Consider the following 18,970-nt stretch of genomic DNA (forward strand, 5'->3'; position numbering starts at 1 on the left):
ACACAGAAGACTGCTGTCACTGGGCTACATTTTACAAATATTACCGCAGAAAAAACATTACTTATTCACCTTTTCAAACATGTTTTTCATGATACTCTTCGTAAGCTCATGATGTAACAACATATGATACACTACCTCGATGGAATCGTTGTCTCTGGAATTCTTTGTGTAATATATGGGTGCCTCACTCACAGGTATTTCGTGCAGTTTATGTATTATACTTTTTTCTAGCAAATTAATATCGACGTTTTGATCCTGTTTGGCACGATTATTATTCCAGTCTAGCCCGGAATTTTAATTATGTTTTTATTTGTTTTATTATACTAATGTTAAAGCATTCTACATCCTCTTATGTGTACGTTACCAACTCTTCTCCTCCACATTCTTGTGGAATATCCTTATAGAACTTTAAGTTTTAGCAAATGAGTCGTCGTTAAACATAGTTATTCTGTTGGTTATGAACTGCAAATGGATGTTTTATAGTTAAACATAGTTATTCTGCTGGTTATGAACAGTTTAAATCGATGTTTTGTAGTAAAGTCCTTGGGGTAATTGATTTCTGTGGGTACTCCAATGCTTGGACACAGTCCGTTACTATTTACAATTAATGCTGATGTTTTGTATTCCACTATCGTATCCACATTTTTTCCATACGCTGTGTTTAATGTAATATATAAGCGTTGTTTGCTTATCTACAGTGACTTTTTAGTTTTCCAATAGCAGTTTATATTCTTCTTTTATGGCAGCTGTCTTTTCATAAACTTAAGCGTTCGTTTTTTAACTTCCATTTTCAATTTTCATTTGCGTATATATAATACGTTAATTGCACTTATCAGAGTAATTAATTTAATAGGGAATGGTTTAAGTCCATGCAACAAATTTTTTTCTTTCAAAACGGTGAACTGAATTGATAAACCTTTAAATTGTAATTGGTTAAAGAGTTAAACCATAAAAGGTACACAGTTAAACATTAAACAGTTAAATTGCAAAGAGGTAAATGGTTAAACAGAGTTGTAAATTGAGATTTATGATGACAGTAAGTCAGATAAACGTAAATTAGATGTGAAAATATTGTACATAATAGTATTTGGAGCTATTCGCCAGCTAAATCAAGAATTGCTGGAGAGATTCCCCGGAATTTCTTATCTTTTGTGAATCAGCGATAGCCCCATTTTTTCTAGAACCAACAGACAAACTCGTGATACTCTATAAAGCATAAGATTTGAACCAATATAAAAAGTGTGGATGATTTGTGATTTTGAGGTAGATGTTGATAGAGATGATTTAATAGTTCACAAGAGAGGATTATACAATCTATTGTTTAAAATTAAACCTCCTGTAAAGAGTTACACAATATGAGATCCTCAAAATTATGGTGAAATGTTCAGGGCTACCAGTGTTCATAAGCAAAGATATTTGTCGTAGAGACAAGTAAATTCTATAACAGGCTGTAAATATACCCATATAAAGTGGTGGTGAATTATTATTGAGAGACGAAAGTATATATATTGACAAGGGAGCGATCACAACCGGAGACCCTAATTCAGCTGTGCCAAATGTTAGGCAGAAGCATGCACCTTAACTTCCCATCACATCCGATTCTGAAACGCTACATAAATTGAGGCAGATGTTCCAAAAGACGACAGACCAAAAAGGAGATGGTAAAACTAAAGAAAACAATGTATTTAGGAACGCAGACGGTGGAGGTATTGGAGGAGAAGAGGATGATTATGACGAGGAAGATAATAATGATGACAAGTACAATGAAGAAGAAGAAGATGAAGAGTACAGTTACCGTGACGCTCCAGTCTGGAAGATGCGCACCAGTGAACAATCAACATATACCGCTGAATCGACTACGAGTTCCTTGCTGGCTTCGAAAGCAGTAGTTAATAATTCACATTGCAATGAAATAATGGATATTGGAAAGTAGCTTCGACAATCATCAATTATTACTTGCATTTGCGGATAATGAAGTGAAAGACTCAGTGGTAGGTTACACGTGACAACATAAAGTCTTACCTAGACAAATAAAGTGGCTCGGTAATTATGATGAACTTAGTCCATTGAGCCAAATCCTTGCTGATTGAACCAAGAGTAGATAAGATGATGAGGGAGAAAGCTGCACCTTTCCAGAGTTTTGTATTGTCAACAGAAAACGTTGGCATTCTGATCAGAGGAAATTTGCTGTGGTGTATAAATAATAAAAATGATGAGGCAGATGTGGAAATATTTTGTACACACATGGGATATGAAACTGAACGATAAGCCAGAGGTGGAAAGATAGAGAGAGAGAGGGAGGGGCGGGGGGGGGGGGGGGCGGGGGGGGGATGACGAGGAAGATGTGGGAATATTTTGTGCATAAAAATGTGTGACGAAATATACTCTACGTGAAGAAACGCACCATGAAGAAATTATCCGAAAAGGACGAAAATTTGTAAATGTGATGTACATGTACAGACAAAAAAATAAATACAATTTCAGAAAAATTGGATCATCTATTCAAGGTAAAGCGGTTCACAAACTGAGCAAGTTATTAACGCATTGCCCCACCTCTAGCCCTTATGCAAACAGTTATTAGACTTGGTAATGAGTTGCTGGATGCCCTCTGAGGGATATCGTGCCAAATTCTGTCCAATTGGCGTTTCACGCAGTCAAAATGCTGAGTTGGTTGGAGGGCCCTTCCCATAATGCTCCAAACGTTCTCAATTTAGAAGAGGTCTGGCCACTTTCTGGCCGATGTAGGGTTTGGCAAGAACGAAGACAAGCATTAGAAACACTTTCCGTGTTCGAGTGGGAGTTATCTTGCTGAAATGTAAGCTTAGGTTGGCTTGCCATCAAGGGCCACAGAACAGGGCGTAGAATATCGTCGACGTACCGCTGTACTCTAAGGGTGCCACGGATGACACCCACAGAGGTCCTTCATGAAAAGAAATGGGTTCCCAGACCATAAGTCCAGCTTGTCGGACAGTATGTCGGACGACAGTCATGTTCGTATCCCACTTCAGTCCAGGGCGTCTCCAGACACGTCTTCGGCCTAGTATCTCACTGACTGGAGTAGAATTGCCTTCAGTCCTGAGTTCCGCTTTGAACTGAGCTCGATGACCAGCGATGACATGTCTGGAGCTCCGACAGAGGGGTATCAATATTACGACCGTCTGCCATACAGCCCGAAAACCAGGGATGATTGTCTGGAGTGTCATTTCTTTTTGTAGCAGCACCACTTTGGTTGTCACCCATGGTTCCCTTACGGCACAGCGGTACATCGCCGATATTCTGTTCCCTATTTTATTGCCTTTCGCGTCAAACAATTTTACGTTTCAGCAAGATAATGTCCTCCCCCCCCCCCCCTCCCTCCCGCCCCGCACATGACGAGAGTTTCTACTGCTTGTTTTTGTGCTTACGAAACCCTACCTGGGTCAGGAGGGTCGCCGGATCTCTACCCACTTGGGAACGTTTGGAACATTATGGTCAGGGCCTTCCAACCAGCTCGGGGTTTTGACGATCTAACGCGCCAATTGGACGGAATCTGGCATGATATCCTTCAGGAGGATATCGAGCAACGTTGTCAATTAACGCCAAGCCGCATAACTGCTTGCATAATGACGAGAGGAAGACCAACGCGCTTTTGATTTGCTCAATCTGTAAAGCACTTTCTCTTGAATAAATCAACCAGTTTACCTGTAATAGTAATCAATTATTTATCTGTACATGCACATCACATCTACCGATATCAGTCCTATTCTGATAATTTCTAAGTTGTAAGTGATTTTTTTTTTTTGTGTGAGAGTATACACTAAGGTGACATATGTCAGCGGGTAGCCAATGCTTATGTGCAGATAGTGGTAGTATCGCTTACACAAGGTATAAAAGGTAGCACTCATTTGCACTCAGATGGTTCATGTGAAAAGATTTCCAACGTGATTATGGCCGCAAGACGGGAATTAACAGATTCTGAACGCGGAATGGTAGTTGGAGCTAGACACATGGGGGATTCCATTTCGGAAATAATTAGCGCGTTCAGTATTCCGATATCCACTGTGTCAAGAATGTGCCGAGAATACCAACTTTCAGGCACTACCTCTCACCACGGACAACGCAGTGGCCGTCGGCCTTCACTTAACGTCCGAGAGCAGCTGCATTTGCGTGAAATAATCGCAAAAATCAATTGGGATTTCTGATGAAAGTGTCCTTTAGGACAGTGAGACTATATTTAGCGTTAATGAATTATGGCAGCAGACGACCGATGTGAGTGTGTTTGCAAAAAATACGACATTGCCTACGGCGCCTCTCCTAGGCTCGTGACGATATCAGTTGGACCCTAGACCACTGTAAAACCGTGGTCTGGACGGATGAGTCCTGATTTCAGTTTGTAACAGCTGATGGTAGGGCTCGAGTGTGCCACAGACCCCATGAAACCATGTACCCTTTCTCTGCCTCGTGATAACTGGGTGTTGTGTGCTGTCCTTAGGTTAGTTAGGTTTAAGTAGTTCTAAGTTCTAGGGGACTGATGACCATGGATGTTAAGTCCCATAGTGCTCAGAGCCATGTACCCTACTTGTTGTCAAGAAGGCACTGTGGAAGCTGGTGGTGGCTCCATGATAGTATGGGATGGGTTTACATGGAATGGATTGGGTCCTCTGGTCCGACTGAACCCATCAGTGACTGGAAATGGTTAAGTCTGGCTACTTGGATACCATTTGCAGCCATTGATGGACTTCGTGTTCCCAAAAAACGATGGAATTTTTATGGATGACAATGCGCCATGAGACCGTGCCACGATTGTTCACGGCTAGTTTGAAGAACATTCTGGACAATTCGAGCGAATAATTTCGCCACCCAGCTCGCTCGACGTGAATGCTACCGAGCATGTATGGGACGTAATTGAAGGCTCAGTTCGTGCACCGGCAACACTTTCACAATTATGGACAGCTATAGAGGCAGCATGGCTCAATATATACGCAGCGGACTTTCAACGACTTTATGAGTCCATGCCTCGTCGAGCTGCTGCTCTACCGCGGGCGAAAGGAGGTCCGATACGATATTAAGAGGTATCCCATGACATTTGTTACCTCACAGTATAATGAAGAGAGAATACAGTATTTACAGAGTTGGAAAAATATGCAGTTCTGGTACGTGTGGGTGTGTATGTGTACAAGATTCAGGGTATCTTATCTTATTTTACGTAGATTTCTGTGACGTTCAAGTGAAGGTTACAGAAATAATGCATGTCTTTCAACTTGACACCATTTTTCACAATATAAATAAGGGGCAAAATGATTTTAATACTACATGGATGAAATACAGAGGTTCAAAATGCAGAGGCATACATCTTACGCTATTTTACACAAATTTCTTTCACATTCAAGTAAATTTTGGGGAAGTAATACGTATCTTTGAACTCGACTCCATTTTCTCACGCTAACTGTATAACTTTGACTTATCACTAATTAAGTACATAAATACGTATATGTAGACAATTCAGAGGGAAATATCTTAGACTGTCTTTAAAGGTCACGGGAATACTGCAAGTGTTTGATGTTGATGCTATTTTTCTTTTTTTACAAAATTGAAATGTAGCTTACATCTACATTCCGGTTGGCCGCCTTAATTTAGTACCGCACTGTGACTGGCTGGAGAGGAGACGAGGTGGAGTGGAAAACATAACTGGCAGATGGGTTAATTCCGTCATATTGGATACTGAGTGGTTATTTCGTTTTAATGGCTCCTGAAATAGTAGGCTGTGCTTGGCTAGAGAGATATGGGGAGAGGGGAAGAGGGAAAGGGAGCATGCATTGTCGCATGATGATAATGACCACATCATTGATAAGTAGGATGGGGCTTACCGCTGTCTTGATTTGTAATGCCATTGCCTCTGGATGCAGACAACCAACTCGAGCATTTGCAGTTCAAGCCTGTGGTATCACAAGGTTCAATAGACAATTTGTCTGCAAAGTGTGCCAGAATACATATAGGTGTATTATTTTCCTACCTGACTCCACTTTGGCAACCTGTGCGTCTGACGAAGTTGAGATAAAATGGATAACGCAACACAAACACCCAGTCCTGAGGAAGGAAAATCTGTGCCCCACGTGGGAACTGGACCCAGGGCCCTGTCATCTGTAGGCAGTAGTTATGTGGCCAGTTTCCTCTGAAACTGTCATGCAACATAGTCTAGGGTACTTTATGTTCATTACCTAGAACAATCAGTCGGTTACTGATCTGCAATCAAGTTTCAGTACATCCACGACTTTCCATTTTACTACCTACTTTTCACTTTTCTTTTTAGTACAGTGAAGAGACTGCACAGTGAGAGCCTATAAGCTGGCTAGCAAATGACAAGTGTCTTGTAAGGAACTGACTATCATAAAACGTTCAGAATCCTAGCACCCAGGAAGAGAACACTTCGTGTCACGATATGGAGGAGTCAACACTTCATGTGAGGAGTCTGAAGTGTACATATTTGCTGCTAGGTGACTGATGAGGTGAGTGTTGCGGTCACACGGAAGGATGTTTCCGCTTGAGTATTGAGAACAGAAAGAAAGTTGAACTCAGAAAATGCAGCGGCTCTCGTCGTTACCTTCTGCATTACGCTATAAGTTTTGTAAGGTGGACGAGTGTTGCTATCGCCGATTCCGTTGGTATGAGATATTAACTCACTCCCTTCGGGACCCAGATATTCCGTTTTAATACTTTGCAACCAGCTAGTTCACTTTCAGTACATTTTGACTATCTCACTGCTGTCCGAACCTGTTTTCTGTGTTCTACCTGTAATTTACTAACCATGCATACAGTCACTGGTCATATTCGTCTATTATTCATATAACATTGCATTTACAGTGCCCACTCACCTGTGCCAAGGTTAGAGCTCCTGAATAGAATCCCTTATCCAACCATTAAATTATTATTTGTTTATATCCAAACAAAGCCTGTTCCTCTGCTCCCAGTATCCTTAGCTGCTGGCGCAGTCTCCTTAAATTTTCTTTCCCCAGAACTTGCTATATCAAAAAACATTTATCCTGAACACCTATAATTTCTTTTAAATCTGACACTCTTATTATTATTATTATTAATCCCCATTGGCGACAGTGCAGCAGCTGCAGTAGTAAACGTACTGCCAGTACTAGCTTTATTAGATCATAGTCAATATTATTTACTCACATCGCCACTTCAGACAATCAAATCATTTTAATACTATCTGTCATATTAAAACTTTTATTTTTTAGGAAACTATGATGTAAAGAAGGTACTGTTTGTGTGAAACCCTGGTCCAGTGTAAGGGAGGGTCTGATGGCCTAATCACGTCAGCTTACATAAATAAAATAAATATATGTATTATATAACTATAATGGGCGACATTAGCGGTGTCGCAACTTGTGAGCACCTGTGAATTTGTCATATTGTAGATGGAAAAAGCCCGCATCTCGTGGTCGTGCGGTAGCGTTCTCGCTTCCCACGCCCGGGTTCCCGGGTTCGATTCCCGGCGGGGTCAGGGATTTTCTCTGCCTCGTGATGGCTGGGTGTTGTGTGCTGTCCTTAGGTTAGTTAGGTTTAAGTAGTTCTAAGTTCTAGGGGACTTATGACCACAGCAGTTGAGTCCCATAGTGCTCAGAGCCATTTGAACCAATTTTAGATGGAAAAATACTACATTTGGGTCACTTATGTTCCATGTTGTCTTGACTGATTTCGCAATTACCTTACGCTTTTACTGATATGCTCATTATCCTCACAGTAACACGTGAGGAATCATCGATAACATTAGAAGCAAGTTCTGTAATTTTCATTTGTTGTATGTTTTTACTTTAGAATTTTTCAAATTTTTACTAGTAGACAGCCGTACAATAGCATAAGAGTAGTAAGAACTGGTCTGCTTACGTCTTGTTTGTTTTGAAAACATGTTTTTATAATGGTTACTATTGATTATTCGATGTGATTTACGGCACAACAGTTCTGATACACGCCATGCTTTTATTCGATGTGAAATACTATGTCCTTGTTGTTCAATATGTTTTACGGCACATGCTTTTCTCTAAAAGTTATTCTTTTGGTTGAAACTCGGTGAATGATTTGATGCTGTAAGGTTATGTGGGTATCATGTGGCTGGAGTGATTTATTGTAAATTGAATTGAATACGTGGTGATCTTAATAACAATACGTATATGTGTATGTACGTCTACAATGGCATTACCCCAATATGTGAACGTTATAAAAGTAAGTAGCATGACTGTGTAATATTATCGTTACTGGTGCCCCGCCTACTATTGAATGTTTCCTCAAATCAAAGATTCTATAGCAGCAGTACTTCTGTACGAAAGTGAGGTCGCTTGAATAAAGATGCGCTTGTGTATCTTCAGGATGTTTATCTTGGTATTTGAAAGTCTCCTACCAGGGCACGATACTTATTAGACGATTGATGTGCAAATCAAAAACAAATATAGCACACTTATAGTTAAAATGATGATGAACTTATGCTAGAGATGAGTCTTAGCGTAACTTCAGCGGCATCCATTTTATTCAGAACCAAGGGGTGATGTTATGTGGCCAGTTTCCTCTGAAACAGTTACGCAATTTATTTCAAGATATTTTATGCTCTTTCCCTTGATCAAGTAGTCGATCACTGATGCAGCAGAATAATTGCAATCGCCGGCCGGTGTGGCCGTGCGGTTCTAGGCGCTTCAGCCTGGAACCACGTGACCGCTACGGTCGCAGGCTCGAATCCTACATCGGGCATGGATGTCCTTAGGTTAGTTAGGTTTAAGTAGTTCTAAGTTCTAGGGGACTGATGACCACAGATGTTAAGTCCCATAGTGCTCAGAGCCGTTTGAATAATTGCAATCAAGATTCAGTACCTCTAGTGACTGTCCCTTCAATTCCCTACTTTTCACTTCTGTTTTTAGTACAGTGGAGGAACTGCACTAACAGCTGGCTATCACAAAATAAGGGTCTTAAAAGTAACTGATTACTATAAAAATGTTCAGAGTCCCAGGCTAATTCACAGCCCCAAGTAGACAGACCGGCATTCGCGTCGTCCCGTACCATGCTCTCTGGATGGAACACAGGATGGCTTTTTTCTATCAATGTACAGGCGGATTATTCGCAGAATCCTTCTGCATTACTCTGCAACTTTGATAATCGGTGAGTATTGTGATCGCCGATTCCATAGAGATGCGATATCAGTTCACTCCCTTCAGGAGCCACTTATTCCGTTTCAACACTTTGGATCCAGCTAATTTGCTTTCACTAATTAAATGTTCGATTATTTATCTCAGTGGGTAACACTTGTGTTTTGCTTTTCGTTAATAAATCTGGTTGTTATAGCGACCACTTGTTTCTGTTATAGATTAGATGACTCGTTGTATCACATTATTATATTCTTTAATTAATCAGCTGTTCACAAGGAATGCTTCCTTCTCTGTAGGTCACTGGAGATCGTATTCTAGCATGCATAACAGCACAACTGACATCCCACACAGCGACACTAACCCCTAAACCACATGATGTTCACTGAATACCATTAAATATTGTAGACAGAACTGCACATGATATTAAACCAGATAAAGTTTAATTTCCTATCTCCATTAGAGCCCACCTAAATATGAACGGTATAAGGATCAAGTATATCATAGGTACCAGAACTTATCTAAACAACTGACACCAAGTTTTTGTTGAGATCATTGTGGATTTGATTTTGTATATGAACTTCATCACATCAGTGAAAGAAAAAATAAGTTTATTAATGGAGAAAACAGAGCATTAAAGAAGTCGTTTTCTCTAGTATGACGACAGTTTCCTATTACAGAAAGAGGGTTTAAAAGGGGACTGATCCTTTAATGAGAAAATAATTTTTGAAAAATATCAGTTTCGTCTATGGAGAAAAGTGACTGTATTATTATACATTTCTTTTTATTTTTTGAATCGCAGTCACAGAAAAGGTTTACAGTCATTACTGCTTTCACTCACATTTTACGTTGCACATAAATGTGGCACTGAAGTTCGTTATACCACTGACTTCAAGTGAAATCCATAAAAGGGCAATCCCTGTCTCCCCTTATTAATAACTTTATCATGTACAGGACAAGCCCCTTTTCCCCCCTTCTCCGTTCTCTCACCAGTCAAACTTCAAGGTTGTGGAACTAACTCAGTAGTGGTAGTGGGACCACTATTACCTCACTAGGGGACAATTTTAACCGATTTACAGGGTGACTACCTAATATCACCTCGTGTGTGTGTGTGTGTGTGTGTGTGTGCACAAAACATTTCGACAACAGCTTCATTATTTATACGTTTTATACGTCACAGTATATTTCATCTCTCTCTCTTTCTCCCTCCCAATCTCTCTCTCTCTCTCTCCCCACCTCAGCCTCACCATTAAATTTCATCTCTCACCTGCGGTCATAAAACATTGAGAAATACCTCCAGAAACTGCCACTTTCAGTAGCTGACACTACTAGCTGCTGATACAACAAGCAGCCAACACCCTTACACCCATTATAGCTGACAACACCCTCCGCCAGAAGCTGACACCTACTGCACTTTGAGAACAAATTTTTGCGTCATGTTCAAAAAGGTATAAACAGTCGAGGTTTACGGGTAGAGGAAGACATACACACACATACACACACGCATACGCACACACACGCACACACACACACACACACACACACACACACACAAATGTATCATTCTGAAATGTTATGGATGTCAGTGCAACCACTTGTTAGAAGTCCTTGTACAGGTCAGTACAGGAAAAATCTCCTCATATCTCAGGTGTCTCATAACATACAGCCCAGCCGGCTGCAAAGGCAAAGATTATGCATGACACCTGGCTAATACTATGTTACATTATGCACAAACAATATATTGCAGAGGCAATGATAAGAAAAAATTCTCCCGACATAAACTGTATCATGATTTCTTTTTTCATACAATATTTTATATACAATCTATTCATCTTCATTGTTCTTAAATACTATGTTTTCACATTCAATGCTTTTACATAAAAATGCTCTTTGCATTCATTATCTTAGTAATTATGATGATTCACTAAATTTCAGTCAAAATGACGAAATCAAGATAAACAGAACATGAGTTTAATGAGAAAGCAGTATGTGAGTTCACGTAGTTACGAAGGTATCAGTTACCTCAAATTACAATTAAAATATATAATTTACATTTTTCACACACATTTTAGGATACTTACATCACTGAAGTTTTTTATTACTTTTCACATATTTTTACACTTTTTCAGGTATTTACATTTTTACAAATATTCACACTAAAATCAATTGCCATTATTCATGTGGTAATGGCCACAAGCCAATCTATTTCCCTTGTGCGTAAGTGTCAAACATTTATTTAGCAAACACAGTCGTCGTCGCGTATAAGGTGCTACTTTTTATTTGTGGATCACCGGTTTCGACCTACTGCAGAGATCACCACCAGATCTGTCTTCCTTGGTGGTAGCAGGAATCCCTGACACGGAGCAGTCCCGTCCTTGCTGGCGTTGAGAACACTACTCACGCCAGCACGGACAGGCGTGCTCCACGTCAGGGATTCCTGCTACCACCAAGGAGTGCAGAAATGATGATCATCTCTGTAGTAGACCGAAACTGGTTATCCATAAATAAAAAGTAACAACTTTCGCGCGTCCAAGACTGTATTTACTAAATAATTCAAATGTCTCTGAGCACTATGGGACTTAACATCAGTCCCCTAGAAGTTAGAACTACTTAAACCTAACTAACGTAAGGGCATCACACACATCCATGCCCGAGGCAGGATTCGAACCTGCGACCGTAACGGTCACGCGGTTCCAGACTGAAGCGCCTAGAACCGCACGGCCACACCGGCCGGCTACAGATAATTATGATACTATAAAGATGATGTTTACCGGAACAATGTTCCAAAAAAATATCAAGTATTAATCATCCTGCGCAGTTTGTGTTGTTTGGTAGTAGAAGTCACATGTTGCTGTGGCTCTGAGCACTACGGGACTCAACTTCTGAGGTCATTAGTCTCCTACAACTTAGAACTAGTTAAACCAAACTAACCTAAGGAGATCACACACATCCATGCCCGAGGCAGGATTCGAACCTGCGACCGTAGCGGTCTCGCGGTTCCAGACTGCAGCGCCTAGAACCGCACGGCCACTTCGGCCGGCACATGTTGTTTTGACTGAATTACAGACTGCACGTTATTATTTACTTCCAAATGTCACACACATTGCTTGTAACAACCTGTGGCTAACCTATTTACAGCCGGCCGAAGTGGCTGAGCGGTTCTAGGCGCTATAGTCTGGAGCCGCGCGACCGCTACGGTCGCAGGTTCGAATCCTGCCTCGGGCATGGCTGTGTGTGTTGTCCTTAGGTTAGTTAGGTTTAAGTAGTTCTGAGTTCTAGGGGACTGATGACCTCAGCAGTTAAGTCCCATAGTGCTCAGAGCCATTTGAACCATTTAACCTATTTACAGAAGACTTTCATTATTCTCTGTTCCTGCTCATTACGTGATCAGATTCTATCTATATGTCTAGTTTTGCTCGAAGATCATCAAATTAGATAACAGGTCCACAATGAAGTCCGTCTTTCATTAAACTAACTTCATTTTTATCCACCAGCTGAATACTGTGTCTGTTATTTGCAGGGAAACCCAAAGCACCGAACCTTGTATCGATTTCTTTCTTGATGACCTCGTAGATATTCGGAGTGGTAATGTGATATGTGAGCCAACGGCCTCGCCGCAGTGGTAACACCGCTTCCTGTCAGATCTCCGAAGTTAAGCGCTGTCGGGCTTGGCTAGCACTTGGACGGGTGACCGTCCGGTCTTCCGAGCGCTGTTGGCAAGTGGTCTGCACTCAGCCCTTGTGAGGAAAACGGAGGAGCTACTTGATTGAGAAGTAGCGGCTCCGGTCACGAAAACTGACAACGGCCGGGAAAGCGGTGTGCTGACCGCACGCCCCTCCATATTCGCATCCAGTGACGCCTATGGGCTGAGGCTGACACGGCGGTCGGTCAGTACCATCAGGTTTTTCTGGGATCTGTTCGGATGGAATTTAGTTAAGGTGACACATGAAGCTACCTGTGTCTGTGTACCACAGTTTTACATGATTTTTCAGAAACTTGTCTATTGTGTGTCCTCAAGAGAAGTCTTCACGCTCCACCTGCAGTTGGCGTCCACACTCACCCCTCACTCATAGGAGTTGATAGACGCAGCTAACTGGTCTCAAGCTAACAGAACGTGGCCGTCGGTCTCGTGCAGACAATCTGCCAAATCGAATGTCTTGTGGCTATACCAACGCGAGAAGAACCGCCGACAACTGTAATGAATTTTACAGGGAAAATAATTTACGATGCTACCTCATCTGTTCTTGAAAAGCGGCTAAATTTCGTACACCGTCGGCCCTACCAACAGTGAAATTATCATTGTGGTGTAACTAGTTACTCTTGTACTTCCACTGGACGCTGCACAAGAAATACGACGTGAAAAATGCCGTACACTAACTAGGGCTGTTCCACCAAAGCCAAACATCTCCACAAAAGAGATGAAAGTACTTCAGCGGTTCCGAGAAAATTGTGAAACAATCATTCTCCAAGCAGACAATCGGAATTGTATGATCCTGCTATCACATTAAGTATACAAGTAAAAAATATACCATCTATTAGAGGACGACGCCTACACGAAAAATGAAGGCTATCCACCAACCGATTCAAGAGGAGCTTCTCCAACACACATTCCCAGATAAGAAGCTAGTTAAGAGACTTCGCCCACGAGCACCTGCATCACCTAGACTTTACAGAGTACCTAGTATCCACGAGGAAGGAGTTATTAGTCCATCCATTTATTAGCAAAATCGATGCACCAACATATGAATTAGTAATAGATCTGACAGTGATGCTCAGCCTCTTTGTGGGTAAATGCCACCGACACATTCGGAATTCGGCATTTTTCATCCATCAGCTACAGGACATTCGACTGTGCCAAGGAGACCTCATGGTAGGCTTCGACGTGGTATCTGTCTTTACAAGGGTAGTGCTAAGAAAATCCTTACGCGTCACAGGAGAAACGAGCCAGAGCGGGAATGGCGTCTATGGTGGATGCAGACAAACTGCACGAGGCTCTGTCCTTTTGCACACCATATAATTGCTTATTCAGGTCTGTATTATCCGTTCTCAGTTGATGTACCCAGTATAATAAACACAGAATCGCTTCCTGAGTGGTACCCCACAATGCTTTTGACTCACTCATTGTTTATGCTTCATCTAACACATATGGACAAACAACAGGATAAACAAAATGTGATGAACGTAAGACACTTAATTTTAGCAGAACGCAACATTTGTTTTGCCTAAATGCTAACGATGGGCAATTATCGCGGTGCCTGACATAATATCCATACCATCTACATGTGACACACCTTTCAGGCGATTACGGTGCACAAAGGGGCACTACGGCCTAGTAAATTACATAGGATACATCTGCCAGGACACATGGTCGCATAATTTTCACGTGTACTGTCTCTATACTAGTTCCTATTTATGCCTTCTTTAACCTTCACGAATTTCACCAGTTCCCCAATCAAATTTTCTCTTCTTTGCGAAGTATATGAGGGTAGAGCTGTCAACTAAACCAGTCTACTTTCACTTGTCCCACTGCGCTGATAATGTTGCTTGCTGGTGCACGACATTCCTCGATCTCACTGATCATCTCTGACCTGTTATTATGGGCCAAGATGGTATAGGCATCGTTTTTCCCAAAATACACACATCAAAAAAAGTTTTGCATCACCTCGGTCCCGAGAGTTCCGGAACGTGTACAGAAAATTGGAATATAGATCAACATAAACATCATTTCCGCCCTCTTTATCGATCATGAAAACCACAAAGATGATTCAAATGGCTCTGAGCACTATGGAACTTAACATCTGAGGTCATCAGTCCCCTAGACTTAGAACTACTTAAACCGAACTAACCTAAGGACATCACACACGCCCATGCCCGAGGCAGGATTCGAACCTGCGACCGTAGTGGTCGCGCGCTTCCAGACTGCAGCGCCTAGAACCGCTCGGCCACATCGGCCGGCTGAAAATCACACATTGTATGTTGTACCACCATACAGCGAGACCTTCAGAGGTGGTGATCCAGACTGTTGTACACACCGGTACCTCTAATACCCAGTAACAGGTCCTCCTGCATTGATGCATGCCTGTATTCGTCGTGGCATACTATCCACAGGTTCATCAAGGCACTGTTGTCCCTATTGTCCCACTCCTCAACGGCGATTCGGAGTAGATCCCTCAGAGTGGTTTGATGGGTCACGCAGTCCATAAAATGGCCTTTTCAATCTATCAAAAGCATGTTCTATAGGGTTCTGACATGGTTGAGAGCAGGAGACAGGGGCTGCTGGAGTGGAAGGCTGAGCAACAAATTAAGGATAGAATATAAAATTTAATTTATTACGCAAGAAAATTCATGAAAGGTACTGGTAAGAACATATTGACATATAACTTGTTCACTTTAAATGTAAATCAGCTGATTACACATGAATCATCAACAAGTTATCTAACATCAAACAATCCGCAAATATGAGATTTAAACCTTTCCCAAAATTTTAATGCTTGTAAAATGTTATTAGTAAACACAGAAAATTACCAAACTGGTCACTGTATTTAAGCTTTACATAACCTAATGGGCACAATGGCTTACTCGAAATAATATCACAGACGTATAGCAATATCCGCCCACTACAGCACTGTCTGACGTGACCTTGGGTGCCACAATGATTCAAAACAGTTTAACACTCAACAGTGGCGAGTAAGAGAAAAGGACAAAAAAACAAACACACACGGCACTTACAATTAGCCTTGAATTATTCCTAGCTTTCACTAAGATTGAATTAATTTTAATCCAACAGGTAAACAGTGGTTTCACAGTAGATATAAACTTTACTTGACTAGCGTGACAGTTTGGGAGTCCCTTAACTGACATAAGTTCAGTAACAAACTGAAATGCAATTTAAAGACACTCAAGTAAGGGTATTGTGAAACACTTCATCAACAATTTAAGCAAACACGCCCACATAGGAACTCCAGTTCATACGTAAATCAACCAGGGCACAAGTCAGTGTTTCGACACGCGACGTGGGAACACTCACTGCTCAGCAGCGAAAGCCAGAATACGACAGATAGAAGTTTCGCTGTAACTCCACCAGATGAAAATGCACCAAACTAACAGCTCACCTTTAACGATATTAATCCAAATGCCGCTAATAGGGTAATGGCGAGAATAACACCAGCCCGTAGACGCAGCGTGAGGCAGGTTGAACTTGTAAACAGAACGAACGACAGTGAGTCACTGCAGCACCTCCAGTTCCGCTGCTCGTCCGGCCCCAATGCAACTGCCACACTCACACCACTTGCCGACGCGACTCCCGGTGTCGCTCCCCCAAAGCCCGCTCGGGTCTCTCTGCCCGAGACTCCCTTTCGGCTTCCCGCATGGAATCCCAGAGGGCGCACCAACCCGCACACCGCTAAGCGAATCGAAAGAGATCGAACACACTACACCGGACCAATCAAATCGCAGGAGCACACGGCACAGGTTCATATATGGAGAACATGCTGGCCACTCTAGTGGAGCTATGAAGGAAGTCATTCACAAAATGTGAACGACGTGGGCGCGACTTGTCGTCCATAAAGGCGAATGCATTGCCAATTGCTGCCGATATGGTTGCACTATCGGTTGGAGGATGGCATTCACGTATCGCACAGTCGTTACTACGTCTTCCATGACCACCAGCGGCGTACGTCGGCTTCACATAATGCCACCCCGAAACATCAGGGAACCTCCACCTTCCTGCTGTGTCTAAGACGTTCAGCCTGACCGGCTTGCCTCTAAACACGTCTCCGACGATTGTCTGGTTGAAGGCATAGGGGACACTCATCGGTGAAGAGAACGTGATGCCAGTCCTGAGCGGTCCATTCGGCATATTATTGGGCCTATCTGTGCCGCGCTGCATGGTGTCGTGATTGCAAAGATGGACCTTGCCATGGACGTCGGGAGTGAAGTTGCGCATCATGCAGCCTATTTCACACAGTTTGAGTAGTAATACGATGTCCCGTGACTGCACGAAAAGCATTATTCAACATGGTGGCGTTGCTCTCAGGGTTCCTCCGAGCCATAATCCGTAGGCAGCGGTCATCCACTGCAGTAGTAGCCCTTGGGCGGCCTGAGCGAGGCATGTCATCGACAGTTCCTATCTCTCTGTATCTCCTCTATGTCCGAACAACATCGCTTTGGTTCACTCCGAGACGCCTAGACACTTCCCTTGTTGAGAGCCCTTCCTGTCACAAAGTAACAATGCGGACGCGATCGAACCGTGTTATTGACCGTCTAGGCATGGTTGAATTACAGACAACCTTCTTCCTGGTGGGAAGACTGGAACTGATTGGCTGTTGGACCTCCTCCGTCTAATAGGCGCTGCGCATGCATGGTTGTTTACACCTTATGGCGGATTTAGTGACATATTTGAACAGTCAAAGGGACTGTGTCTGTGATACAATATCCACAGTCATCGTCTATCTTCCAGAGTTCTGGCAACTGGGTTGATACAAAACTGTTTTTGATGTGTGTAGTTCATGATGATGCACGTTGTAGGAGTGCCCAGTAGAAACATCTATAAACTATCAGTATGATACTGTGGAGCCCGTAGAGTGTCTTTCAGTGCTAATGAAACATGACTAGGACCTTGATATGTATTCATTCAGATGTACAGTTCTGTGTTCCGCAGCTGACACCTCGTGCCAGTGATATGGAAGAATTCCGCTGACTCCTGTCGTTGGTTCGTCTGTGCTGGTAGCCATAGGCGCTATACCAGCAGTACAACCAAAGTCAACAGCGTGAGTTTACGCCACCACGCTGCGTTCGAGCGTCTTCACTAGCACTCCGGAAGATGACGATGACCCACCGTGATCCATCGGGATGTACTGCACTATCGGTAGCTGTGTAGTCGGGGTATCCTGGTCCCATTGGAGACGAAGTGCCTGCAGCTATGATCAGGAACAGAGGCACCGGATGGCCAAGAAATGACAATGTTAGTGTGATAAGCACCGTGAGAGGTATTTTTGTCAGATGACACTCAAACTCCCATAAGAAATGGGGTAGGTGGTCAGTCCAAAGTCCTATAACTGGCAGGTCGTAGTTGCTTGGATATTGTCATCTTAGGAACTCCAAGAAGCGTGTTTAAGTGAAGTGCAGGAACACCTAGTACATGAATGTCACTACACCATAATAATCACTGAATCGAAGGCTTCAGTATGACCGCCATTGATCCTAACGACTAACTAACTTCAGAAATGGTTCACTGCGGTATTTACGGAGACGGATGGTAGTCAATGACGTGATGCTCTGTTCGTTATGACCGAATCTGGGCTGGTTCTTTAAAAGTTGTCAGCAGCCCTCGTTCGGGTGTGCTTGCCTAACCATTTGTTACAGGTTATTAACTATTCTGTCTAGTCTCTGATAGATGTTATTGCCTTCGAGGTATAGTTGTTGCTCCATGTAACAAGATCTAGCCAATGTATCTTTGTCTCTCTCTCTCTATCAGTGGATGTTCTGCTGAATGTGTAACTTGTGTTTAGCGATTGGTGCCGATGTAGGAACAAGGAACATGTGTCCATGTCTGAGACTGACCTACAGTGTTAACTGTTTTCTTTTTCTTTTTTTGCCTGTGGCTGTGCTACGGGAACTTGAGATAGAGTTTAATTTCTTTCCCTTTTCAACTCTGTGGCGTAACATTCCTCTCTTTAAAAAATTCGTCCTGAATTTTCTTTCTCTGCCAATTACTGAACTACTCTGAATATGTGTTTAATTTACCGTTGGATATTACCCCTAGCTCAATCCCTTGGTTGCTTCTTGAGCTCAACCATAAGGTTCTTAATCTTAGTCTGTGTTAATTAAATTATCTAACTTTACATTGTTTT

The sequence above is a fragment of the Schistocerca americana genome, chromosome X (genome assembly GCF_021461395.2).
Source record: "Schistocerca americana isolate TAMUIC-IGC-003095 chromosome X, iqSchAmer2.1, whole genome shotgun sequence".
NCBI lineage: Eukaryota > Metazoa > Arthropoda > Insecta > Orthoptera > Acrididae > Schistocerca > Schistocerca americana.